The sequence below is a fragment of the Leptodactylus fuscus genome, chromosome 1 (assembly GCF_031893055.1).
Source record: "Leptodactylus fuscus isolate aLepFus1 chromosome 1, aLepFus1.hap2, whole genome shotgun sequence".
Lineage (NCBI taxonomy): Eukaryota > Metazoa > Chordata > Amphibia > Anura > Leptodactylidae > Leptodactylus > Leptodactylus fuscus.
The window spans coordinates 240,620,853-240,648,213 of record NC_134265.1 but is presented as its reverse complement, the minus strand read 5'-3'; the positions used below and the strand labels follow the sequence as shown (position 1 = coordinate 240,648,213).

The following is a 27,361-nucleotide window of genomic DNA, read 5'->3' as shown; positions in this document are numbered from 1 at the left end:
CTTCTCATCTCTAAAAGTCTTTTAAATAATTCTAAGCACCCATACAGTTTATGGGGTCTGTGGGGGAATCATTTAATACTATACCACTGTCTAATACAATGATGTAGCGTCAGGTTATTTTCATTAGCAGAGTGACTACTTGGATATCTTCCAGAATCTAGCCGTAGCCTCATGCTATATCTCATTGTAGAGGAGTACAGCTTTTAATTTCTGAACCCCCCTCCCTTCCCTATTTAGTGGGGAGTGCAAGTTTCACATTCAAATTCCTGGGGATGCATTATTAGTGGATAGGATCAAGTACAAAGCATTGCTAGCCTGGTGCAGTATCTATCCAGCATACTTTATGGTATAGGATTGCTGATGAACACGTGTAGTGCTTTTTACCACTGTGAACTTTAGAACCATGTACTACCTAAACTGACCCTCACCACCCCTGATCAGCTGTTTGGAGATACTGCAATGCCTGACTGATAGCTGCTTTCCCTTCTCAACCCAGCGAAATCCATACTACATCTCAGTTCCATTCAAACCCGAGCACTGGTGCTATACAATGTACAATGTTGTGCTTGGTATGCAGTGAACAGGCTGCAGCATTCATCCAAATGCAGCCTCTTCAAACAGCTGGGGGACTGGGAGTCAGATAGCCACCTATCTGATATTACTCAGACACAAAAAGAAAAAAAATCCTTATTATCAGAGAAAATCTTATGGGTGTGACCAGAGGTGAATAGGATGGTGAACGCTGCTCTATTCAGAGTAAGGCTAAGTTCATACAGAGTTTTTTTGGTCAGGATTTTGAGGCCATACCTGACCAAAAAGACAGCTCACTCTCCCTCCTCCCGACTAGGCCTACTCATTGGGTCAAATCCGGAGCGGACCCCATTCACACACTGCAGAAAAAAAAAAAACCTGCAGCAGAAAAGCTGCATTTTCAAGAATGCCTGCACTTTTGAAAATTGCAGAATGTCAGCGCTGAAAACATTGGCGTTTTCTGTATAGATATAGTAGAGTCAGAAAGTCCACAAATGAAAATCTGCGGATTTTGTGTGAAAAATACTGCAGAAAATACAGCGATGCATTTCTGCCACAGTCTCTTCTGCAGCATTTTTATTAACTGACTGATACATTCTAATCTACCTTATGTGACCAGTTATTAGTATGGGTATGTGATGTTTTCTCATGACGTTAAGTTGGGTACTAGAGTTAGGACAGAGAAGTAACATTCAAGCCATAGCTAAGATCATATGCAAGACTGCAATAGTACTGCAGCTGAAGGCTTGCATTGCATAGGAGACCATAGTAGTGACAAGGATGTATAGCAACATAGGAAAAATTATTCAAAAATAAAAATAACTGTGCGCAGGACAAGGAGTAGAAGAAACCTACAATAAAACTGTGAGAAGACCACGCCTTTACATAGACCAGTTTTTTGCTCATGGATTTTCATTTCCTATGATACTTAAAATATTGTTATTTGCATTCAATAAAAATACCTAATGCAAATTATGATACAATGCTCCAGGAGAGTCTCCAAGGCCCCAGAAACTCAAAAGGTCTTCTGCCTTCTATACTGAACCTACCAAGTCCATGCCAGCATTCTACGTTTTTGATCCTTTTAAAGGGGCTCTATCAGCAAAATCATGCTGATAGAGCCCCACATATGCGTGCATAGCCTTTAAAAAGGCTATTCAGGCACCGTAAAAGTTATATTAAACTACCCCCCCCCCCCCCCCCGTTTTAAAATATAACCCTAAAAAAGAATGTTATCTACTTACGTATTGTGCACTGTGGGCGGGCATTCATGGTGCACCGTCTTCTTCATCCACGCCTCTTCTTCCTCCGATGTCCTCCGGCACTCGCGAGCGGACACTGATATAAAAAAATGGCCTGGGCGCTTGCGCAGTAGCATGCGGCTTCTACTACGGCTACTGCGCAGGCACCCAGGCCATTTTTTTATATCAGTGTCAGTTCGCGAGCACCGGAGGAGGACGGGACCGGAGGACATCGGAGGAAGAAGAGGCGTGGATGAAGAAGACGTCGGACCCTGAGCGTGCACGATACGCAAGTAGATAAGATTCTTTTTTAGATTTTTTTTTTTTAAAACGGGGGGGTAGTTTAATATAACTTCTACGGTGCCTGAATAGCCTTTTTAAAGGCTATTCACGCATATGTGGGGCTCTATCAGCATGATTTTGCAGATAGAGCCCCTTGTGTTATGTTATAATTTTCATTAGTAGAGCATTCATGAATCTGAATAAAATCAGTTCAGGCGCCATTGATGTGCCCGTTTTAAATGTACACATTTGGATGGGAAGTATTTGACCCACCAGAAACCTGCACCCAACACTCCAGTATTGAGAGCTGTGCTGCCTGAAAGCCCCATATAACAGGATTTTCACTTCTATCATATACTGGCCACCATCTTTGAGTGGATGATCCTTTCTTCAATGCAATTTTGCAGGGTCACTGTAGGTTTATCAGTCAGTGAAGAAATATGGGTTTTGTCTCCCTCTAGAGGTGATACACTAAATTTGTTCAAAACATTGGCAGGTCTCACTAGGAAAACAGGAAAAGACTTTACTATATGAAATCCTTGAGTTATATTTACAATACCACGTGTCTATTATATGCTTACATGATATTCACACATTATATTAATCCTTTCTCAACATCCATGTACTACTACAGCAGATCTTAGGTGTAAAAATGGTGACTGCTCAAGAGCCCTGTACACGGAAATAAAAACAAGTTAAAATTTTCTCTTTTCAAAGTTTAGATTTTTTTAAGGTGTTAAAACAAAAAAAAAAATCTATATAGATTTGTAATGTTTTTATTTATAAGAATTTGCAGAATATAGGTAAAGTCAATTTAGCTGAACACCATAAAAATGAAGCCTGTAAAAAAAGTCATGCAAACACATTTTTTCTCTAAAAAGGAGTCCCCCAGGTTTCCGCCCAGAAAGTGTGGAGATAAAGGTCCCAAGGTGGCACCTCAGTAGCGGAGGACGTAGCTACTACGTCCTCCCTACTAATGCATATATCTCTGGACTGCATCAACATTATCTTGATGCTTTACAATGCATTTTAATGAGGAGAATCTCATCTTTAAAGGGGCTCTATCAGCAAAATCATGCTGATAGAGCCCCACATATGCGTGCATAGCCTTTAAAAAGGCTATTCAGGCACCGTAAATGTTATATTAAACTACACCCCCCCCCCCCCCCGTTTTAAAATATAACCCTAAAAAAGAATGTGATCTACTTACGCATCGTGCACTGTGGGCGGGCATTCAGGATGCGCTGTCTTCTTCATCCCCGCCTCTTCTTCCTCCGATGTCCTTCGGTCCCGTCCTCCTCCGGCGCTCGCAAGCGGACACTGATATAAAAAAACGGCCTGGGCGCATGCGCAGTAGCATGCGGCTTCTACTACGGCTACTGCGCAGGCGCCCATTTTTTTATATCAGTGTCAGTTCGCGAGCGCCGGAGGAGGACGGGACCCGAAGACATCGGAGGAAGAAGAGGCGTGGATGAAGACGGCGCACCCTGATTGCCCGCCCAGCGTGCACGATGTGTAAGTAGATGACATTCTTTTTTAGGGTTTTATTTTAAAAGGGGGGGGGGGGTAGTTTAATATATCTTTTACGGTGCCTGAATAGCCTTTTTAAAGGCTATTCACGCATATGTGGGGCTCTATCAGCATGATTTTGCTGATAGAGCCCCTTTAAAATGATACCAAGAACTTGATGATAGAACTTACAGTTTTGGAGCGATTCACCATTGAAATCGCAATTTGGCATTGAGATTCAACTGCAGATCTCAATTCCCGACAGTGTTTCAACAGTGAATCGCTCCAAAACAATAAGATCTATCATCAAGTTCTGGGTATCATTTTAAAGAAGAGATTCTCCTCTTTAAAATGCATTTTAAAGCATCAAGATATGTTGATGCAGTCCAAAGATATAGAGCTCTAAAGTGTCCCCCTCCTCCTGTCTAAGCAAGCAATTTGCGAACTGTAACAGGAAAGGGAGGGGGAGCACAAGCAGCCCAGCAGACAGAGAGAGACAGAGAAACAATCTGACTCCTGTACATAACTTGGATGTGACACCAGGAGAGGGGTAGCAGGGATTCTGTCCCTATTAACCCTTCTCCTGCCAATCAGAGCATACTATACTTTTGTGCTCTGATTGTCACATACAGATATAATATAATTTCCCCCTGAGCCTTACTAGTGGGCTATTCTTATGTAATACCCTCTAAACATAACCAGGAAGGGGGAAGGAAAATAAAAATTTTATGTAAAGTCCTATTTAATTTGCATGCACAAAATGGGATGCCGCATTTCTGTGATTTTGGCGATTCCTAAACACCCACCCCTGTAAATATATACATGTGTGGTATGTATGAACTCCTCACATCTTGCAGTTTTTTAGAAAGTAGATTTTGTTTGCAGAAAGGGATTGCTTGAGTTGCACTTTAGTGTCGAATTTGAATTTTTGTGCAATTTTTGCTTGCAATCTCTGTTTGCGCAACGTTGCATGAAGGTGGTTGTATATATGAACTATTAAATTGTGTTTTTATATAGGGTATGCTGTGTAATCTGGAAAAAGTTAGATTTTGGTATCACAGTTTGATTGGTGCAGTATATTTTTTAACATATTAGTGAATAACAGCAAAATCCTGCTTGTCTTCTAGTTTTTGTGAGTCCGAGCTCTTGTAGATGATGTTTGCGGTAATATAGTACATATACACATTGTCTACACCTTAAGCTATTATTTTAAATGTATTTTGTTTATGAATCTGAGATTGAACATGAGTTTTATGCGCAAATATATGTTTTAGAGCATTTTTTCAAAAAATGTTTTGTGTTTGTCACAAAGTTGCATGAAGGTGGATGTGGCTATTAAGACATTTGTAATCTTCAGGTTACTACTTTCAAAAAAATAGAGAGAGTTTAGGGGTTCACTTGCTTTTCATGGTGTGTAATCCCTACATTTTATAGGATGATACTTTTGTAACATTTCCAGCTTCAAAGCAGATTTTTGTTCCTTCTGGTTGTGGTGATTTTCTGAAGACACGTGCATGCGGGTGTAGGCCATATGGATGCTTTTTTAATGTTGCAATTTAGGTTTGATTTGTCCATCTCAAAACTGTGAAAATTGCTTTGGCTACTGGAGGTGCAAAATTTCCAGAGACCCTTGGCAGTGAAAGGGTTAAATATCCTAGAACACTGACCAGATGCCTAAGGATATCCAAACTATGACCATTAGACATCCGCATCCTATTCGTCTCATGGTTTTAGGCCATACATCTAGAACTAGTTGAAACTCTGTAGCAATATGGTTTAAAAGAATCAAAATAGCTGTGTATAACATTACTATTATAGTATAACTGATATATATATATATATATATATATATATATATATATATATATATATATAAATATGGCCACCATAAACAGATGAATCATACTGTAATCTGTGATCTGACAATTAGAGATGAGTGAACAGTAAAATATTCGATATTCGTTTCGAATAGCCACTCAATATTCGACTATTTGAACGAATATCGAACCCCATTATAGTCTATGGGGAAAAATGCTTCGTTTCAGGGGATCCCACCATTTGACTCAGGAGAGTCACCAAGTCCACTATCACACCCCAGAAAATGATGCCAACACCCTGGAATGCAACTGGGACAGCAGGGGAAGCATGCCTGGGGGCACCTAACATGCCCAAGTCCCTGTATTACGTCAGGATCCCTGTCAGCTTGCGATATGCGGGAGCTGACTTTTTCCCATAGGAATGCATTGACCAGTGTTAATTGGCCGAATGTCATACAGAGTACAGCATTCGGCCAATCAACGCTGGTTCTGCCGGAGGCTCGTCTGTGAGGAGGCGGAGTCTAATATCGGACCAGAATGGAGACTGCTGTGGACCAATCTTAGACTCCACCTCCGGCGGCAGAACCAGCGTTGATTTGCCGAATGCGGTACTCTATATGGCATTCGGCCAATCAACACTGGTCAATGCATTCCTATGGGAAAAAGTCAGATGCCGCATATCGCAAGCTGACAGGGATCTCAGCCAGATAGAGCCCCAAAGAGCTGGGTGAGTAACATTCCCACCTAAATAAAGGTAATCCCTAGCTAATCCTGCCTGTACATCTATCCCTGTCTCAATCACATAGCTCACAGTCTCAAATTAATCGACTGTTAAATCCACCATTCGTCTAAATTGGAGGTCACCTGATTTAGCCAGCCAATTACTTTTTCCGATTTTTTTTTTCGATGCCTCCATTGTCGTAGTTCCTGTCCCATCTCCCCTGCGCAGTTATTGGTGCAAAAAAAGCACCAGGGAAGGTGGGAGGGGATAGGAATTTTTACTGCATTTGCCTCGTGGTGTTCGATTCCAATTGAATACCTCGAACGGCCTGATATTCGATCGAATATGTATTCAATCGAACAGTGTTCGCTCAGCTCTACTCACAATGTGTATCCATTACTGATAAATCTTCCCCAGTGTATTTAAGATTCCCTAATAAAGATGAATACAAAGCTAAATGAGACCACTAGATGTCACTAAAACAATTCTTAAAACATTCATATAGATGTGAAGTGTTTAGGGCAGTTGGTCTCAACCCAGGGCAGTTGGTCTCAACCCATGGCACTCATTCCCCTGTGGGTATACCATGCTATCCCTAAGATTTGTGCCGCAGTGACAAGGACGGTCCCTCCTCCACCAAGGATGAACATCCAAGTACTGCTGTGGGTGCCTGTGTGTGTTAGTTTACAAGCGCAATGAGTGTTTCCATCAGTACTGTAATATTGCAGTTACCAACGTCCCAAGGAGCAAGTGCTAAACTGCCTAAATACTCACTATACTACTCACTATACTGCAACACGATCTCAGTGCTGACAACACAGCAAGACGCGGAGCAGAGAGAATGCGTGGAGCAGAGGGGGAAGTAATGAATACTGGTTACTAAATTAATGGAACCACACTTACCCCTGTACCACAAGTCTGTTGCTCAGGATAACCTTGGACTTTAATCTATCCTTCAAGTCGCACGTCCAAACCCTCAACACCTCCTGCCTCCTCCAACACAAGAACATCCATCAAATCCACTCCTTCCTCACCCCTATAACTACAAAAATTCTAGTCCATGCTCTCATAATCTCCTGCTTAGATTACTGTAACACCCTTCTCCACGACCTCCCAGGGAATACCCTTGGCCCACTCCAGTCCACCTTAAACTGTGCTGCTCGCTTAATACACCTCTCCCCCCATTCTTCATCGGCCACCCCCCTTTGCCAAGCCTTTCACTGGCTACCCGTTGCCCAGCGAATAGTGTTCAAATTACTAACGCTAACATACAAAGCCATCCACAACCTGTCCCCTCCCCAGATCTCTGACCTAATCTCACGCTACCTGCCCACACGTAACCTCAGATCCTCCAATGACCTCCTACTCCGCTCTGCTCTCATCCGCTCTTCACACAACCGTCTCCAAGATTTCTCTCTTGCATCCCCCATACTCTGGAACTCCTTACCAAGACACATAAGACTGATCTCCACAATCACAGGCTTCAAGAAGGCATATTGCCGCTAGCGGAAAAAAAGAAGCGAGCTGCCCTTTCTTCAGGTGGATTCCGCCTGGCGGCAGCAACCTCCGAAGTCAGCCCATTCATTTGAGCTGACTCCGGAGGGGGAATCCGCAACAGTCTTAGCAGGCGGGTTTTGACCCGAGAATGACGAGTCACTCTCGGTGCCAAAATCCGCCCCACGTGTGAGTGAGCTCTATGTAAACCCCCAAATGTAAAGCACCATGGAATTAATGGTGCTATATAAATAAACAATAATAATAATAATCGCTACTTATTAAATGAGCACAGGGATGCTGTGAAGATCTATTTTATTACATGAAGGGGCTGTCAGGATATGGAGTCGCCGCGGTCTCCTTGCTGCGCGGAGTCTCCCTGGGAGACGTGTTAGGAGTTCTATTGGGTGTGCTTAGGTCATTAAGGGTTAATCTTTTCCTTGCCTTCAGTCTCCATGCCGTTAGCCATCAGGTGTGTTTTTCTGCTGCTATTTAATCCCCACCCAGGCATGGATCCTTGCCAGCCATTCACTTTGGGTTTCCTGGTCCCTCTGCTCAGTCTGATTCCCTGTCTGTTTGTATTCCATATGTTTCTTGGTTTTTAGACCCGGCTTGTATTTTTGACTATCCCTTGTCTTTTGATTTGGTACCTTTTATTATATCTCCTGGCTTGACCTCTTGCTCGTCTGACCTCGCCTTCTCTTCTGTGTCTTGCTGGGACTTGTGGTCCTCCCTGGTTCCATGCTGTTTAGTCTTTTGTTTTGCATTGCAGTTACACTGTGCTTTCTGTTTAGGTGTGACCCCTGTGACTCCAGCCCCTAGCACTTTCAGGGCCTCCTCTCCCCTTATCCTAGCCGCCGGATAGAAGGTTAGGAGCCGTGGTAGGCGCACTTCAATTAGGAAGTGCATTGGTCTGCCTCATCTCAGATACTACAGCATAGTTATAGCTGCAGGGCCTGCGACCCCTTTTGTCATTAGTTGCACAGTGTTGCTTTCCCGGCTGTGTCACTTTGCACTGCCTGACCCTGACTCCAATCCTTACAGGGGCGCTGTGGAGGTCTATTAAGTTCCATGTGGAGATGCCATTCTACTGAGTGTGAGGGCCATTATACTACATGTGACAGTACAGAAGGGACAATTATGCTACATGACGGAGGCCCTAAACAAATCCTAGTTTTGTTACCATATAAGCAATCTCTACTTTGGGGACACTGAAAAGGTTAATGTCAGAGATGGGTTTTCTTGACAATTACACGAATCTACAGAGAAAGTAGGAAGTAGCCAAAAAAATGAGGACACATATGGTAGCCTGCCACTCAAGATCAAAACACAGTCAAAATCCACAGCACAGTCTGTATCAAACAGCAGACCCCTAGGAAGTCACACACAGGGATACATCGCACTCCATTTACTAACTTATCTGAATTTACCTGTACATTATTTAAAGTACACCAGCACCCAATCTCCGTTTTCAGTGCCCGTCCATGAGCGCCTGAGAGCATTTTATTTTTAACCGGACACAAACTCCTGCATGTCCGACTTTGTGTCCGGTTAAAAAAATCCGGTTTTGCCACAGAGAGCCCAAAATGCTCACAGGAGCTCACGGCCGGACACTTTCCAAACCCATTCAAATGAATGAGTTTGAAAAGTGACTGCAGGTTTCCATCTCCTGTCCAGATTCTTGGGCAGAAAATGGAAGCCTGCAAAACAGAGATTGGGCACTGGTGTGAACCCACCCTGACCTGAGACAGCACTTTGGACTATATCACGGTGGAATTTATGTATCATAATACGCTTTCCAATCTTGTGAGACTATTGGTGCAACTTCAGCTTATTGTTTTAAGGGGTCTTTTATTAAGAGTGGATCATTAAATGACTTCATTTGATACTGTGATTGTATTCGGATGGACAATCATTCCATTTTGGACTGATATTTATAGACTGATGCCACAGACAGGATTACAATAGAAAATAAAAACATTGGAATACAGTGATATATTTTTGCGGTCTGGCTTTAAAAAAACAACGTAAATTTAAAAACAATTACAAAAAAGAAAATGAGATCTGTGTGTCTAGGATGTGGCTGCTGCATGCTCATCTAAGCATGTTTTGGTTTGGCTTTTTTTACACCTCTCCACATTCTGATCTATTGCCTGCAATCTCCTCTACCTCCCTGCTGCTATGGTCAATAGTTATTGCAGCATGTCAACTGAAACTACATAGTGAGGATGCTCCCTCTGTAAGCACATAATACTCCCTCCCCAAGACACAATGAGGGAGATTTATAAAGAGTGCCATTTTCAACTCTAGTCTTCCTGCATGGAGGAGGAGGGATTGCCTCATTTATGACATGGAGCACACCTCATAAATCATGTGCCCTAAGCCTCCCTCTCTTCTCCTGTGTTCACTACTAGTTACCTATGCTATAGAGCAGGGGGGTTGGCAACCACTCCTGGCCTGCGAGCCTTATTTCCATTGCATGATAGCCTGAGTCGTCGCTGAGCTGTTTGAGCTCAGATGAGCGGGTCTATTGGGGGATTCACTGGTACCTCAGTGGGCTAGTCAGAGCCTGCAGTCAAGGAAGCTGCACTGTAATCCCTGGCTCGACAGCCCGAGTCATTGCTGAGCTATTTGAGCTCAGCTGAGGGGGCCCACTGGGGGATTCACTTGTACCTCAGTGAGCCTGTCAGAGCTTGCAGTCAGGGAAGCTGCACTGTGATCTTCTCCATTATAGATGTCTTATAGCAGCAGTAACTGCTGATAGCAGATTTTGTCCCTTGGACAGCCTGTGTGGAACAATCCATGCAGGTCTGTTGCCTGAGATGGTGACCCCACAAGAGAGAACAGAAAACCAAGGAAAAGCTACATAATGAATAAAAAAAATTCTGGAGTGCTTCTTTAAAGGGATTCTATCATTAAAATGTTTTTTTTTCTGACCAACACGTAGGAATAGCCTTAAGAAAGGCTATTCTTCTCCTACATTTAGATGTCTTTCCTGCGCCGCCGTTCAGTAGAAAGCCCGGTTTTCTTCAGTATGTAAATGAGTTCTCTCGTAGCACTGGGGCGGTCCTCAGCGCTCAAACAGCACTGGGGCTGTCCCCAATTCTGCAAGAGAACTCTCCAGCACCGCCTCCATCTTCTTCTGGAACGGCCTCTCCCCGCGTCTTCTTCCGGCACTGTGGTCAAACTTCTACACATGTGCAGTCGGCTCTGCCTTTGGCCTTGGACAGAGCCGACTGCACATGCACGCAGCCATTTTCCTTTGGCCGCTTACCCTAGCTTACTGTGTAAGTGGCCACAAGAAAATGGCTGCTTATACCAAGCGGGTATGCGCAGTCGGCTCTGCCCGAGGCCCGATGGCAGAGCAACCGCGTATGCCTAGAAGTTTGAAGCCAGCGCTGGAAGAAGACGCAGGAAGAGGCTGTTCCAGAAAAAGATGGAGGCGCTGGAGATTTCTGTCGCAGCATTGGGGACACCTCCAGTGCTGTTTGAGCACCGAGGACCGCCTCCAGTGCTGCGAGAGAACTCATTTGCATACCGAACAATACCGGGATTTCTACCGAACGGCGGTGCGGAGAAGACCTCTAAAGGTAGAAGAAGAATAGCCTTTCTTAAGGCTATTCCTACATGTCAATGAGAAAAAAATGTTGTTTTAATGATAGAATCCCTTTAACTATGCAGCTAACTATATGCAAGATCAGCTACAATCTTAAAGCAAAAAACAGAACTACAGTTCTGCTGACACTAAAAACTTCACATGACCTCTACGGACCCGTGACTAAGTCTGACTATAGCAGAAATGATCTACATTGAGTCATGTAATTGGCAAAAGATCAAGTTTCCTGTATTTAACATTCATAAATATGTAAGCTCCAGTTCTGACAGTAGAACATAAATGACTTCTGTTTGCAAATATTTTTAAAACGCAGTGAAAATATACACCACAACCTGAATTATTATTGGGGATACTTGCACTGAAGAACATACACACATATTATCTAATGTTGTACATCACTAAAGATGATAATTACTTTTGGATATCTTTTTAACCTTCACAGCAGCACCGACAGGTGGATATCCCCTAGGAAAAGGAAACAACAGGAAGTCATCACTTTGCTTTTCTCCAAAAGGAGGTCCTCCTTTCACTTAGGCTTCAGTAATTTCAAAGGAACAGGTGAACTTTAGAACTCAAACACACAACACATTACTGAAAAATAAAAAAAAAGATGAGGGGACCCCTGATACCATTGTGAAAGCTAAAGGGAAATCAACTTACCAGTAAGGGTAAGTTCACACAGGGATTTTTGGACCAGATTTTGACATGTAAGCCGCCTCCAAAAAACAGGTAGCCGCGACTGGATGCCGGTGCAGTGCATTCTGCTCTGGATTAGGCCAGAGTTGGGGCACAGCAGAAGGACACCTCATGGTTAACAATGACATCCTACATATACGGGTTAAAAAATGTAGAGGGATGAACACAGGTAGCTTCTCGGCAAATTTGTTCAACAGGCCTCCTCGGTCCATGAGGTAGCCACAGCCCTAGTAGAGTTGGCTCTTAAGGTCACAGGAGCTGGGATTTTTTTGATCTCATAAAAGGTGGTTGCTTGTTTGATCCATTGAGTGATAGAGGATTGGCATGTACCCCCTTGCTTTATCCAAGGTACTGAACTAAGAGAAGGAGATGAATACTTATGTACACTGGGTATTGGAGAAAATACATTGATGTACATCAATATTATGGAAGTTAACCTCCTTACAAGAGGATGGATTCTGTTACAAATAGGGAAGGGCGATTTCCTGATGACAATGAAATCTAGACACTACTTTTGGTAGGAACAATGGGTGTTTTTTCAGAGTAATTCTATCATGTAGGACTGTCAGGTATGGCAGTCTGAATAAAAAAAAAGTCCTAGATTTCACTTATTCTGTATGCTGTGGTTGTGGCCATAAGAAAAAACAGTTAATGGTAAGTAGCTTTAAGGAGTTCTCAGACAGCAGCTCAAAGGGAGTTCCATCAAGGACCAACAATACCAAATACAGATCCCACGGAGGAATTGTAGAATGAACTGTGGGGTGTAATTTGGAAGCACCCTTGAGAAATCTTTAAAATCGGTAGCTGAGCCAATTTTAGGTCCGGAAAGGTGCTTAGAGCCGCAACCTGGATCTTGATGGTACTTAGTTTAAAACCTTTATCCAAGTTTGTCTCCATTTATCCTTTATGAGGGATAGGAAGGTGTTCCAGGAATCATTACAAAAGTAGTGGGAAGGCATACAGTATTAACTTAGGGCATCTGCTTTCACCATACATCTCAGACAGGAAGAAGAAATCTGGAACCTGGTGGTTTTCTTTGTCACAAAAAGGTCCAGGCACGGACAGGCCCATCTGTCTATCAGGGCTAAAAGATGTTGGGGGCCGCCAGGACAGTTAGCCCATGCCACTGGTGTAGCTCTGTAACCCCCTCTTTGATGGAGTGACTCCAAGAGTTCCTCCTCAATAGGAGGATGGAGGCCTTGGTCGCAAAGGCTTCTCCTACCTCCTTTTAAGTTTGAGACCCTCTGTCTGTCTGTGGGTAGTGTTTCAGGAGTGGTCCGAGTTCTCTAACCTATTTTCATGTCTCTCCCTGGTCCTCTCTCCCCTGACAACCTCTGCCCTTTCCTCTCATTTCCCCTCTCGATGTCCATGTGCCCCTCGATGTCTTTGTGTTTCCCTCCTCCCTCTTACCCCTGTTCCTCTTCTTCCTTGCCTGTTTTTGGACTTGCATGTCCACTAGCACACACGCTTGTTATGATGTTTTCATCATTGCCTGTAATCTGTACTGTGCATTTATCCTGTTTTTTATGAAAAATTTAATAAAAATCGATTACATCTAAAAGATGTTGGGATTGAGTTGCCATTCCCCTTTTTTCTTCCCTGTCCTCCCCTGTATTTTCATTCCCCTTGATATGGACTGTTGACAATGAAGCATGGTTCTGTTCTGCTTAGAAGAAGACCTTTACTGTTATCACTGCAATGATCAACTTTTTGTTCCATTAGTTTGTCCAGATAAGCAACCATTACCTTGTTGTCTGTGTATCAAGGTTTATTGTTTCTCTAAGGAAGGAGATCATCATCAGTTGAGACTCCAAGAGAATACCCAGGTAGAATTTCTGTTTGTGGAGAATTAGGCTTAGTTTATAAGTTTAGATCCCTGAAAGTCTTTTTGACAAATTGAAAATGCATATCCCTCGACTGGGCTGACAACCAGTTAAGGAATAATTTGGATATTGCTAAAATGCAGAAACCTCTGCCATGGTCTTTGTAAAGATGCATGGACCTGAGGACAGGCTGAAGGGCAGTGCTGGAAATTGAAGATGAAGCAGCTGATGGTCTCTGTACACTGCAATTGCCAGAAATTTCTGGGAGATCTGATATATGGGCTGTCAGGGTCTGGGGTTGCTAGGTGGGGTGGCATAGACACAAAAGTCCAGTTTCTTTAGTCCAAAGCAAAGGTAGAGTTTATTTTCACTCAAAAAGGTAGTGCAGCAACAAAAGGAAACAATACAAAAATAAATACCTGCCCGGCTAGGCTCTAACTAAACATAAGATAGGTTACCTCACCTAGAATAACAGAAATCAAAAGCCAGTAGAATCATTCAGGACACAGCTCCAAAAATATGACCTCTCTGTCAGCTCTCCAGCCAAGCTCTGCCCCCAGTCTGCTGCTGGAGCTGGATTCTTAAGATCCCTTGGCGGGGAGACTCTCTGCAGCTGAGTTGCTGCAAGAACATCCCCAAAGTGTGGACTGGAGGGGGGGTGGGGGGGGGGGGTGGACTGACAGGTCCCACTACCAACCTACCTGCCATTCCTAAAAAATCCATCCCAATAAACAGAACTTTGAAACACTCACCAGACAGAATTATCTGCTGAGAACCATTCTTTCTGGAGTTTTCTCATCTCACCCACCTGAGTAGTCTGCGTGAGATGTGCACCCCCTCCATGATCTGACCAGCCATCGGCTTACAGGGCTTATGGTAGTAATATTTATTACGTTCAGGCAAACCATGAAATAGTCTATCCCCAGAAGGTTTGCAATCAATCTAATGGTTTCCATATTAAACTTCTTGTATAAATCGGTTCAAGGACTTTAAGTTTATTATGGCACGGTAGGAACCGATCAGCTTCTGGACCAGGAAAAACTGGAAAGTAAAACTGATTGCCTTACTGAGAAAAAGATACTGGAAGCAGAAATTCTTTTTAAAGCAGAAGATCTGTTTCTTTTTGTAAGGCTGAAACTTATAATAAAGGAACCTTTCTGAAGGAGGCTTTTTGAACTCCAGTTTGTAACATTACATGATTATATTCCGGATCCCAGGTGAATTTTTTAATTTTTTTTTTTGCCCAAGCTAGAAGGTTCTTCTGTCTGCCTCCAGCGTAATTGGTTGGATTTTTGTTCTGAAGAGATAGGATTAAAGAAGTCTTTCGCCATGCCTTTAGGCTGTTGTGGTTTTTCCAGATTACTATACTTCTGCTTATCTGGTCCAAGCGACCTTTTTACTGACTACAAAAGGATTTCCTGTGTTAATAAAACCTGGAGTTAGAAGGGAAACCGTTCTTCCTATCTGATACCTTCTCAAGAATGTCATCCAAACTGGAGTCAAGCAGCTGATCTCCTTCACCAAGTCCACTAAGTCATCTGCTAGGAAACTAGGGATTTGCTGCAGTACAGGTAAGGAGGTCTTCTGTGCCTGTTGATTAATGGGTTTGTAGCTGCTCCAACCAAACTCCTGAGGAAAAAGCTATACAAGTAGCAGCAATGCATAGCACCCGAGGAATCTCAGGCTTTTGATGAAACGTTTGGTATTTTTATCCATGGGGTAATAAGCATGCCCATGTCTTCAAAAGGTAAAAAAGATTTTTTAGAAATCTTTCCAGGCATTTCATATTCTTATGCACTGGAAACACTTTCAGTCTTTTCTCACCTCAGAACATTTGGTCCTGAACCCACAATGGTTCTCTGAGTTCTTCTAGAACCATTTGTTGCATGGATGGCTTTCAGCAAGCAATTGGTGTCTCCTGCTAAACATTGGGGATGACTAGCTGCCCCTTGGGAAGAATATGAATCGACCAATTCTCCCAAATCCAGGTCACTGTCAGACTCAGGTACCACTGGATGGATAAAGCCAGAAGACACAGACGTAGCAGAAGCGATTTATTCCACTGGTTTGGTTAGACATTTATCTATAGCCGAATTAATGACACATTTTAAGAAATCCGAGAGGAAGGAGGTCTCCAAAGCAATTACCCTCTGTATATTTCTGGCATAATGACTTCTTAGAGGATGCTGCCATAGATTTTTTGCACAGGCCGCATTTTCTTCCTAATGGCTTGAAAGAATTTTTAGCCTATGAGGGATGACTTCTAGATGCACCAGGGACAGGCAACAACTGAAGCCTAAGTGAAGGAGGGATCTTTAATAGTGAAGACTTTCGGTTGTTTCCTGTCCTTGGGGGGCATGGATATAATCCTGATGGTGAGGGAAGTAAGTGTGGGGGAAGTACCCTAACACAATGATCGTGCAAGGCTGGTTCCTGACAACCAGCAAGTAGCTGGTTGTGTTGCGAACTATAGAGGAGCCACAAAGCTCAACTAGCACCACAGCTTATTCAAGAGGACCTAGTAGTTGGACCCCCACAAATCAAGAAAAGTTGTAGACCTTTTATATATGCTCTTGCTGCTCAGTAAATACTGTAAGAAATCTATAGGAGATTATTGTAGTGTAGTATGCTACTGATTTCATAAGACAATGAAAAAAAATTAAAAATAAAATCTGTTTCATTTGGGCACTATGTTGTGGACCACTTCTTCTAAGACAAAATATCTTTCTAACATGATACAATATAAGGTCACCTTATAGAGCTGGAGAGACTCTGTGCCTCCTTGTACACAGCTCTACTATGTACATTAAAAGGCATCTGTGAGAATATAATATATATATAATGACAATACCTTATAGGGTGGCTTCTACACTGATACATTTTTTCCTGCTCACAGACTCCCTTTAAATGGTCACTAACTATTCAGATAACTTAGTCTCATTTAATAGACCATGTGATTCTGGATCAAAATGTAATGCACTTTTAATTTAAAAAATGTGGCTGCTTTCTTCCTGAAAAACCTCTCTAAACTTCCTGCCACTAGGTGTCTCCCTTCTAGCTAATTTGCAGTTAACTCTTTTGTTACCAAAGATGTCTGTTCCTAAAGGGCAGATAAAGGCAAGATGGAAATAGGTGTGCGTTAAGGAGACAATCCTTTTCTGTCTTCCCACTGTGAATGGCGAGGGCACAGTCTTGTATGCAAACTGTTGCTGTGTGCAAAACTCTGAGGAATCTGCAAATCTCACAGCTTACAATGTAAGAAAGGTGTTCTATGTGTTTGTGCCTACTTCTAGCTCCTTGTGTTATTACAGATGGGATATTATTCACAGATAGCATAGCAAGCATCTTTCCTGACTACTTGGCTGCATGCATTTGCTCTGCATTTACAGTCCAGGATTCCTGGATTTCCTGCATTATGATGACTTGAGCTCTTCTTGGGTATTTGATTGCAATTGTATACATGCTCCTGACGGAATGAAACATTATCAGCAATGGATAGGGAGGGGGCAGACTGCTCCTTTCTGCACATGCCATAATTTGATTATTTGCATAAAAAAAAACTGAGAGGAAGCCATGTATGAAGGGTTCTACAGTCATAGAACAGACTGCCCAAGAAAGACCCTTCACATATTTCAACTTTTCATGAAAACTTAAACCCTTCAGGCTTTCAAATTAGAACATTCAATTTCACTAAATCTAATATATCTATATGAATAAATCTACACCTATGAATACAAATACTGCAAGTAATTGATAAACTGCCAATGAAAGTGAAATGATTACAAATGAATATAAAAGGATAAAATCCATGAAATGTATACTCATTCACAGCCCAAGAGATACAAAGGGCCAACCTGTCTGAGAGTCATCCATAGGGTACTTGTAATGGCACCTAAACCATCATGCCTATATGACAGTTTTATTTGCTCTATAATTGCTTTGCCTTCCGACCATGTGTCACCCCATAATCAGCATCTAAGGCCCCGTTCCCATGGTTTAACGCGGCGCTCATTCTGACACGTAAACACATGTCAGAGTGAGCGCTTCAAAACAGAATCCCATTGACTTCAATGGGTTCCGTCTTACGCGCGCTACACATTGAAATCAATGGGCTAAAAAGCCTCCCATTGATTTCAATGTGTAGCGCACGTAAGACGGAACCCATTGAAGTCAATGGGATTCTGTTTTGAAGCGCTCACTCTGACACATTTACGTGTCACAATGAGCGCCACATTACTCCGTGGGAACGGGACCTAACAGAGTAAACTTTCTGAGACACTTAATTATCTCCCTGGATGCCAGGGACACTTCTAGTCCTTTTCCATTCCCCATAGGCGGTGGTAGCTCAAGCGATTGGCTCATGAGGGGTGGGTGTGTGGCACACGCTTGAGACACCCATTCGCTGCCTCACCTGTCACTCATTTAACCCTGGGAGGAGTTAAGGACTATATATTAAACAGCCAAACGCAGGCGACATACGGCCATACTAGTGCTAAGACAGCTGTGCATTCACCAAGCGGCATCACTAGACTGTGGCTGCTTCTGCATTCTGTCTGTCCACCTTGTTTCTGTGATGACACATTAGATACATAGGCAGAAACGTGTAGGGATAGGACAAGCATTTTCTTTTCATGGGGCAAGTTATTCTTATCTTAGAGTGCTGAGGGCAAGACCGACACATTAAGATTAGTAAAGATGCCTCTTGATGACTGAAAAGTCGGCACCCTCTGTCTTTTGAAATGCATGAATATGTCTCAATAATGCCCTAAAAAATACCGTGCAACGCCATATGCAGCTTTGAGTGGTTTTCAGTAAAGACCCCTCTTTTACGCTGAATAAGCAATCGCAGAAATCTTACTGCGGACTTTGGGGTAGCCTCAGGGCAGAGGCTGACATATTACAGGGGAGAATTGGAAACTTATACCAATAGTTAGTTTTTGATGATACTCCATTTTTAACAGAAATTTACAGATGCTGTATACCAGCTACATTCTCTCTCCTATGGTTTCTCTTGTTCGGATCTACTAGCCCTACACCTCAGTCAAGTTAGCACTTTGTACCTCTTAGGGAATGATTGAATATACCTAACACAGTTTTTTCCTTTTATACACATAGGTGTATAAAAAGTTACGGTACCTTTTAATCATTTCACTTTCATTCACAAATCATAAACCTTATATCCTTTTTGTCTCTCTTCAATTCCTGAAGTCATTGACCCTCTTGACTTCATTTTTCCCATTGCAACTGGTTTCCTTTACCTTGCAGACTTTCCATAGTTGTTCTCCATCCTCATATAGTCATTAGTTTGCATTCAATACTATTTAGCAGAAAATGCTATTATCATAGAGATAAAGTATTAAAGATCAATACTACAAGACTGAAATAGCAATGAATATACACAGTAGCACATTGTCTACACTGCAGCTCTATATTCAGCACACAATATGGTGTTCCTACATAGCAAGGCCACAACTAACATACATGTAATCTCTAGAGAAGATATGGCATACTGCACAAATTATTATCTACAAGAAACAGCAGTGACGTTCAACCTAACCTGCAATATAGTTTTACAGTATTGGAGACATGTAGATGTATAGGAATATGCTATAGTTTTTAGATTATTTAAGCAAAGAAAATGTTTATTTCTTACCTCATGAGGGTATTAGATATATATAGCAGTACACATCTGAATGTACATGCTCCGCTACACAAGCTCTACTGCACATGGCATATACTACAGATGGAAAAGCCAGCCACTATGTATAAAAGCTGCATTACTAGGAGCGTCAAGGGTCCACAGACCACTCAAGTATCCTTCATACAGTAAGGGCAGAAATGTCAAGATGACGGTGCTTACAGTATAAGCCATTTGTTTACTAAGTGTTCCTGTGGATTTCTGGGTAGTACTGTCTGGAGTCAACAGTCACACATTAATGCCACCAAATCAACAACAGTAATACTAAAAGGGCTGATGTATAGTCCGTGACTTTTTTAAAAAAAATAATCATCAAGACTAGGTTAAAGGAGCTATATTATTAGAATTTGGCCATCTGAGAAATTCATATGCCTGAATAGCCCTTAAAAAGGCTATTCAGGTGCTGCTAATCGTTTTTTCAAAGACACCCCACCCCCCGTTTTTATTACATATCGGTAAAACTGATATGTAAATGAGCCTGTCCGTGCACCCTGGGCATGCGCAGTAATGCTCCCTTCTGAGAGCTACTGCACATGCCTGAGCGCCATTTTCTTGTGGACAGTGGACAAGAAAATGGCACTCGGCCATGTACAGTAGCGCTCAGAAGGGAGCATTACTGCGCATGCCTGACATTTCAATGTACAGGAGCAATATGACAGACGCCGGAGGCGGTTACAGGGAGAGAGGAGGAGGAATTTTCGGAGCTCAAGCAAAAGAGGGGGCGGTTTGAAGGTATAACGCAGGTGGGTGCACGGAGGCTTGGAGGAACGTCCAGGGAGCACAGACAGGCTCATTTACATATCGGTTTTACCGGTATGTAATAAAAACGGGGGGGGGGGGGTGTCTTTGAAAAAACTATTAGCAGCACCTGAATAGCCTTCTTAAAGGGGTTGTCCCATCACAAGGATCCTATCTATACTGCTTGTTAATGTGGATGTAAGACTTTTCCTAAATACATTGCTTCAGCAAAACTGCTTTGTTTGTCCACTATAATACTTTATTCAATTCTTTGTGGCCACAGACCTGACCTAGCTGCTCCTGAGTCAAATGATGTATCTGCTGCTCTCAGGGGGGAGGGAGGAGGGGCTAAGTGCAGGGAGCGAGCCTGTGTATCTAGCTAATCCTGTGTCTACACCATGTGACCTAGGTCCTGCACTCAGATAGGGGAGAGGAGCTGCTTTCATTTCTTCTGTTCTCCCAGTTATCAGGCTAGCTAATTCAGTTGTGTTCATTATGGCAGAGACAGGCAGTCTCTGTATGTAACACAGAATGGAGCTGCTGCTGCCTGTACTTCATAGTCCAATGTGGGTGGGCGGAGCTACATGTGAATTTGGGGGCGGGGCTAAACTGCAGGTTGCCTGTGAAACCCCGCCCACCAAATGATGCAAGAAACCAGGAAGAAAGAAGATTTTACAAGAGTGAAGACTGCTGAGTATGTGAGGTGGGAATACCCCTTTAAAGCTATTCACACATATGAATAACTCAAATGGCCAAATTCTAATGGTATATCCCCTTTAAAGATGAATAAATCACTCAGGAAGAAAAAAAAAAACATACAATAGATTAACATCTGTCTAGTAAATCTGCACAGTAAACACCATAAAAGCAAAACCCATAAGAAAATGGCTTCCTAGTACACTGACAATATCTGTAAAGCGATGCAGAATATGATGGCGCTATACAAGCATAATAATAATAATAATAATAATTGCATGAAATATTAAATGGCACTGCTATGAAGTAAAATCTGTCCCACAAAAAATGGGTCTTAACAGAGAAATAAAGTGGGTTTTGAAAAAGCGGGGATTGAAAAACAAAAATCAAAAGACGAAAAATAGAAAAGGAAGATGTAACTGCTCTCGCACATAGGTGCGGAAAAAAACAAACACTCTTTAACACTATTGCTGGGGTTCTAAAACTGAGCACCAAAACACGAAGCACAAAAAAGCTGAATATTGATAGCATAACGGCAACCTAACAAGGCACAACATTAAACAAATATATATTGGATGTTCACACTTGTGGGGCAGGTTTATTAAACTTCCTAAAACTAGGTCCACATCTGCATCTCCATTTAATAGAGGACTTTTTCCTCCAGCGATTGCAGTTTAAAAACAATGGACCCCATTATAGTCAATGGGGCCCAGGGAGCTCTGTGTGTAATCGCCGTTTTAGGGGTCCACCTCTCTGTTGTTCGGATCCCGAGACGGACCCAAATCACCGAGAGCCCGCACTAATCCATAGAGGGTACAGAATGAAACAGTATGTCACTGGGAGGCATGGATTCCTAGAATCATACATAACTACAATGCTAGGCGGCCATGTCTCAACATAATGTTCAGGCTAACTGGTAAACTCGATTATGTGACTCTAGGCTTAGAGATTTTGTTAGCACAGTAATAAGCAAGCTGAAATGCATAGTAACATGTGCAACTCATTACTGAACTCAAGATACAACTGCAACAAAAACACAGCAAAACTGCACCATGTAGATGAAATACCTTTCCTGTGCTGCAGCAAAGTACACAATGAAAATCTACCAAAGATAAAAATTACATCTTATTTTACCAAAACTGCAGCAGGCAGAGCTTGTCGTCTTGCAAAGACTTGCTGTGATCACTGGGATGTGCATTACTGGGCTCCTGAGGCACCTGGTTGTCCTAACAACCCGCTCTTTTCTCCATTGATGTCATCTGATTTGCATAAAACAACAAGCAGTGTCCTTTTTATGCTAGGTTTACCCGGGAGGCTGCACCGAGCAATGAGAAAATACATCCAGCAAATATAATAACACAAAAGTTTATAAGAAACCTAAACAATAAGGCAGTGTGTGAGGAAACACATTCACAGATCACTTTCTGCATCTGACTCCAACATCTGCTCATTTTTCAAGCAGTTCACACGTGAAAACCGCCTAGCTTATTTGTGCGAGGTAAAAAACCTCGAGGAGTTTTTTTGACGCTGTTTTTTGCATTCCATGCGGTTTTTGACGAGGTTTTTGACGCGGTTTTCGCTAGCGGTTTTCGCTAGGGTTTTTTTTCCTATATGTGCTATAGAAACTGCAGGCGAAAACCGCGCGGTTTTTTGCAAAAAACCGCGCGGTTTTGTGTGTAAAAAAACGCGCGGTTTTCGCCTCCCATTCACTTCTATGCAATTCTTCAGGCGTTTTCCGCCTGAAGAAAGGTCATGTTGCTTCTTCAGGCGGAAAACGCTAGGAGGAAAAAAAAAGCTAGTGGTCTACATAGACCACCATGTTAAAGGAGAGGTTTTTGAAGCGAATTCCGCTGTCAAAAACCTCCCCTTTGCCCACGTGTGAACTAGCCCTTATGGAGGCAGATTTTCAATGGACAAGCTGTTTTTGGAGCACATTTTGATGTTGCTGAAATTTTTTTGGAGTCGTATTGTACAGGATTTTCTGTCTGAAGATAGGGCATGAATATTTTTCTGCTAGCTGAAAAAAAAAAACACTACCAGTGTCCCACTGACATGAATGGGAGGCAGGCTAGAAGCCTTATTGTGTTTGTTTTTTTACTTACTGTACAAGTATTTTTAATGTCAGTAAAACACATTAAATATGCTTATGTAAAAAGCACATGTTAATCACTTTTACACTGAGCTGTGCCATATTTCTGATGCAATGTCAACCCCCAATGAGCTGACTGGTAGGGGTGCCAGGAGCTGCAATTGTATAGGATAGGGCATCAATAGTAAATTCCTAGAAAGCACAACAGACAATAACCAGGAGGCTCAAAAGTACACCGGAGCAACAGGGACAAGACGAGTACACATTTTTTTAAAATAAATTTCACTGCTCCCAACTGACTGATTTAAATGCTAAAGTTGTTGCCCATTTTTGCCTGGACAACCCCTTTAAGCCGGAATTTTCTACATGTGGCGAGCTGCAATAAAAATCACACGATTTTGAGGGTTTTTTGTCATGGTGACTTGGAGGGAAACACAAAGAAAAAAAAAAGTTCACTTTCAGCACCGTTCTTCTGATCCCGGCAGCTGTACTATTGTGTTGGTCTGAACACATTAGCTTGCCTTTCACTTATGATGGCATTTTTTTTTGCTCCTGCATCAATTATTTCATATAACTGATGCAGTAGTTGATGTTTTTTGTTTTCAGACGGATTTCTCATAGGTTTCTGTATACGATTTAACAAAAACTAAACAAACAAAAAAACAGATAGTACAATAGGTAATAAAATGTATATATATATATATATATATATATATATATATATATATATATATAAACACTTGCAAAGACAAATCTTAAATTTCATGGCATTTTTTAAGTGTATGAGGCAGTAATAGTGTTCCCAGCCTTGGCTACTATATCTGCTCAGCACATGAGTTTAAAGTCACAAAATATGACACACTTATATATTTTATTAAACGAAGAATAAACATACTGAAGTGCACAAAGAGTACAGCAGCAGCTTAGTATGTTTCAGTATGCTAAAGCCACAGCCCAGCAGCATGCCTTTACACAGCTAACCATATAAGTCCCTCAATCCATCATTTTTTTTGTGCATGAGTGTATACATAAAACGACTTTAAAATGAATGCAAATCCCACACAAATCAGAAAAACAAAAACACGTTACCTAAATGCAGGCAGCCATATTGCTAGAGTCTGAAATTGTACTCCGGAAACTTATATGCTTAGAGCTGGCAGGATGCAGCCTCTCATGCGTTAACCCTTGAGGTCATGTAGGGTTTATAAGGAGAATGTTTAAAGATCATCCATTATACACAGCCCTATACACTAACAAGAAGTAAATATATGACCAGTAATGTACTGTGTGTATGCAGACAGAGACATACATTTTGTTTCTGACATATACAGTATTGGACGGCATCAAAGGAAATGGTTAAGTATTTCACTGGAGTCTGCAATACATAGAGTAATGCTAAGCTGCAGTCATGTTAGAACTAGCAGCCACAGTCATGCTAGAATTACTACTCTGCCTGACTAGATCAAATGTAGCAGTAATAATAAAGACAAAAGAAAAAGCTCTAAAGATATATTCTTATGGGTGTGGCTAGTCAGCGGCATGGAAAGACATGCTTAGGCAGAACTCCTGCTAGTATCCTGTGTTTCTCATGATCCTCAATGCCATCCAACCAAAAAAACTACCACCTTTGACCGGTAGAAACTCCAGGTACCAATGGGTGTAAAATACGGACTCAATTAATTCTGTCTATAGCTAAAAAATGCTCACAGAATTGGGCCAGCGTGGCGCTGTGGCCTTTCCTGCACATCATACTGTAATGACACAAGGTCACCGGCATCCAGTCGCACACTCCGCTCCGGATTAGGCCCAAATGAATGGACCTAGTAGGGAGCGAGGTTCAGACGGATGTCGCGAGGCATGATTAAGTCGCTTCTTTTTCTGGAAGCCGGAACAAACGGCGAATACAGCCTGAAAATCCTGACCAAAAAACTCTGTGTAAACTTACCCTAACACCAAACACTTCCTCCAGCGTATCTCAGACTCTTTAGATATAGGAAGAAATCCCACATATTTATATATATAAGCTACGAGGCAGGTCTAATTAGATCCAATTCTAATTAAAGGGGCTCTGTTATTGGGAAAAGTCATTTTTAGCTAAGCACATACTTGCATAGCCTTTAGAAAGGCTATTCCACACCTACCTTTTGTATGTAAATCCCCTCAGTAGTTTTAGAATGAGCCCAGTTTTATTCATATACTAATTAGCTTTCTCCATGTGTTCCAGAAGTGTCTGGGTGCATTGTCTGCTCTATGTGTATGAGAGCCGAGAGGATGCTGTGCTGATGACTTGGCTTTGGTTCAAAAAACCACAGCAAAATCTGCAGCAAAAAAGTTGCGTTTTCGCAATGTTGGGCCTCAGCTTTAGGGTCCATTCACACAGAGATTTTTGGCGAGAATTTTGGCGCTGAATCTGTGTCAGAATCCATGTGGAAAAAACGCCTCCCCATAGAGTTCTATGGGTTCCACTAGTTTGTTTTTTTTTCGCTAACGGATTTTTTCCGCTATCGGAAAAAAAGCTTCTTTCAGGCGGATTCCGCTTGCAAAAACTAACACAGTCAATGGGAAGCAGAAAGTCCACGTGGAATTGGCAAAAAACGCATTAAAAACTGCTAGCAGTTTTTTTCAAGGTCCATACACTGTGCTGGAGGAAAAAAACATTTTCTAATTCCTTAAGCGGATTTCTTCCTCGCCAAGACACTCAGTGTGAAAGGACCCTAGCAGAAAAGGAACCCATCGAAGTCAATATGAGGCTTTTTTTTTCAGTGCTGAATCTGACATGGATTCCACACCAAATTGTGAATGTGAATGCACCCTTAATGTCCTTAAAAAAAAAAAAAGTAAAGGGCATTTAAAGTTTGATGTCATCATTAAGCAAAGCTATAGTAACTAAGTATTAATTAACTACCGTAATATTGATGGTATGAAAAGCAGAAAGTGTAAAATTTTTTGCAAAATATTGGAAAGAAAACGTATTGACCAAAATTTACCATTATCACAAAGTATAATGGGGGATTTATTAAAACCATTTAATACGCTTGTCTTGATAATCTCTGTACTACAGCATGAGCCTCATCTATGACGATGAGCACACATATCAGGCACATCCTCCAATTGGGCTGTTTGGTTGCACTGCCATTTATGCCAGCTCATAGTTGGCATAGATTACAGGAATAACTTTTATCAGCAAATTGACTTATATTATCATAAATCTCAGAGGGTCAGTGTCCTCATCCACACTCACAATCCCTGACTTGATAAAAAAAAAATTGGGCTTTTTTAACTTGTACGGCAGAAAACTGATATGTGAGGCATGATAAATTTCCCAATCTCAAAGTTAGTGTTCCAAAGTTACTACCGCTATATGTAACACATGTCAGCCTGGCGCAAGCATGAACCTTATTTATGGTTAAAGAAGTTGCACAAATGACTGCCAGAAATCATATACTACATGAGGAACTAAGATGCACACTCATGCCAGAAAAGGAAACAGGGGAAAAATTTAAGTGGTGTTTCTAAAATCAACATTTATTAGCTATCTACAGGATATGTGATAGATGTCTAACTGCTAGATCCCCACAATTAGAATGATTGCAGCGCATGGAGCTTGTTCTTCAACTAGCTTCATGACTTCTAAAGACTTATCACTGAAGGTCACAAACGATATCTAAGGGCCGGTTCACACATGCTGATGTGTTCCGTCCGGAAGGAGTCTGCATGAGGACCCTCCTGGAACACAAGGGCAACTGCAAGCTCTGTGCAGTTCAAGCGCATGGGCCCCATAGACTATAATGGGGTCCGTGGGCTTGCCGCACACTGCTCGCACAAACAATTCGTGCGGGCAGTGCACAGCAAGCCCTCGGACCCCATTATAATCTATGGGGCCCATGCGCTTGAAGTGCAAAGCACTTGCAGTTGCGCTTGTATTCCGTCTGTAGGGGTCCTCATGCGGAGATGATTCGAATAGTATTCGAAACATAGTTTCGTATACCTCGCTCCTATAGGAATAAATGGAAGCAGCCGAACAGCAAGGGGTTAAGCGCCAGAAGCCGGCGCCGGCTGCTTCCATTCATTCCTATGGAGCGAGGTATTCAAAACTAGAGTTTAGAATACTAGTCGCTCATCTCTAAATTATCTAATACATGCCCCAGTGAGGAATACCCCATAAAGTTTTAGGACTTAAGAAAAAAAATAACAAAAAAAATTGGAAAATAAATAGTTATAATACCACTTTTTTGTGTTGATTTTCCTAAGGGACAAATTTAACCTAAAAATCTTCTGTTACATCAAGCTAAAAGTTAATCAATCATTCTAAAAATACATAACATGTCAAAGCGTCACGTATAATGCGCATAGTCCTTAGGAAACATGTCACTCTCACTGTGCACCATGTGAAACACTTCAATGTTGCTG

General features: G+C 42.0%; 1 protein-coding gene across 1 annotated transcript in view; it reads right to left on the bottom strand.

The window, feature by feature from the left end:
• Positions 1 to 27,361, bottom strand: part of ABCG2 (ATP binding cassette subfamily G member 2 (JR blood group)) — a 111,646-nt gene that overhangs the window by 84,109 nt on the left and 176 nt on the right. The gene's annotated exons all lie outside the window — the stretch shown is intronic.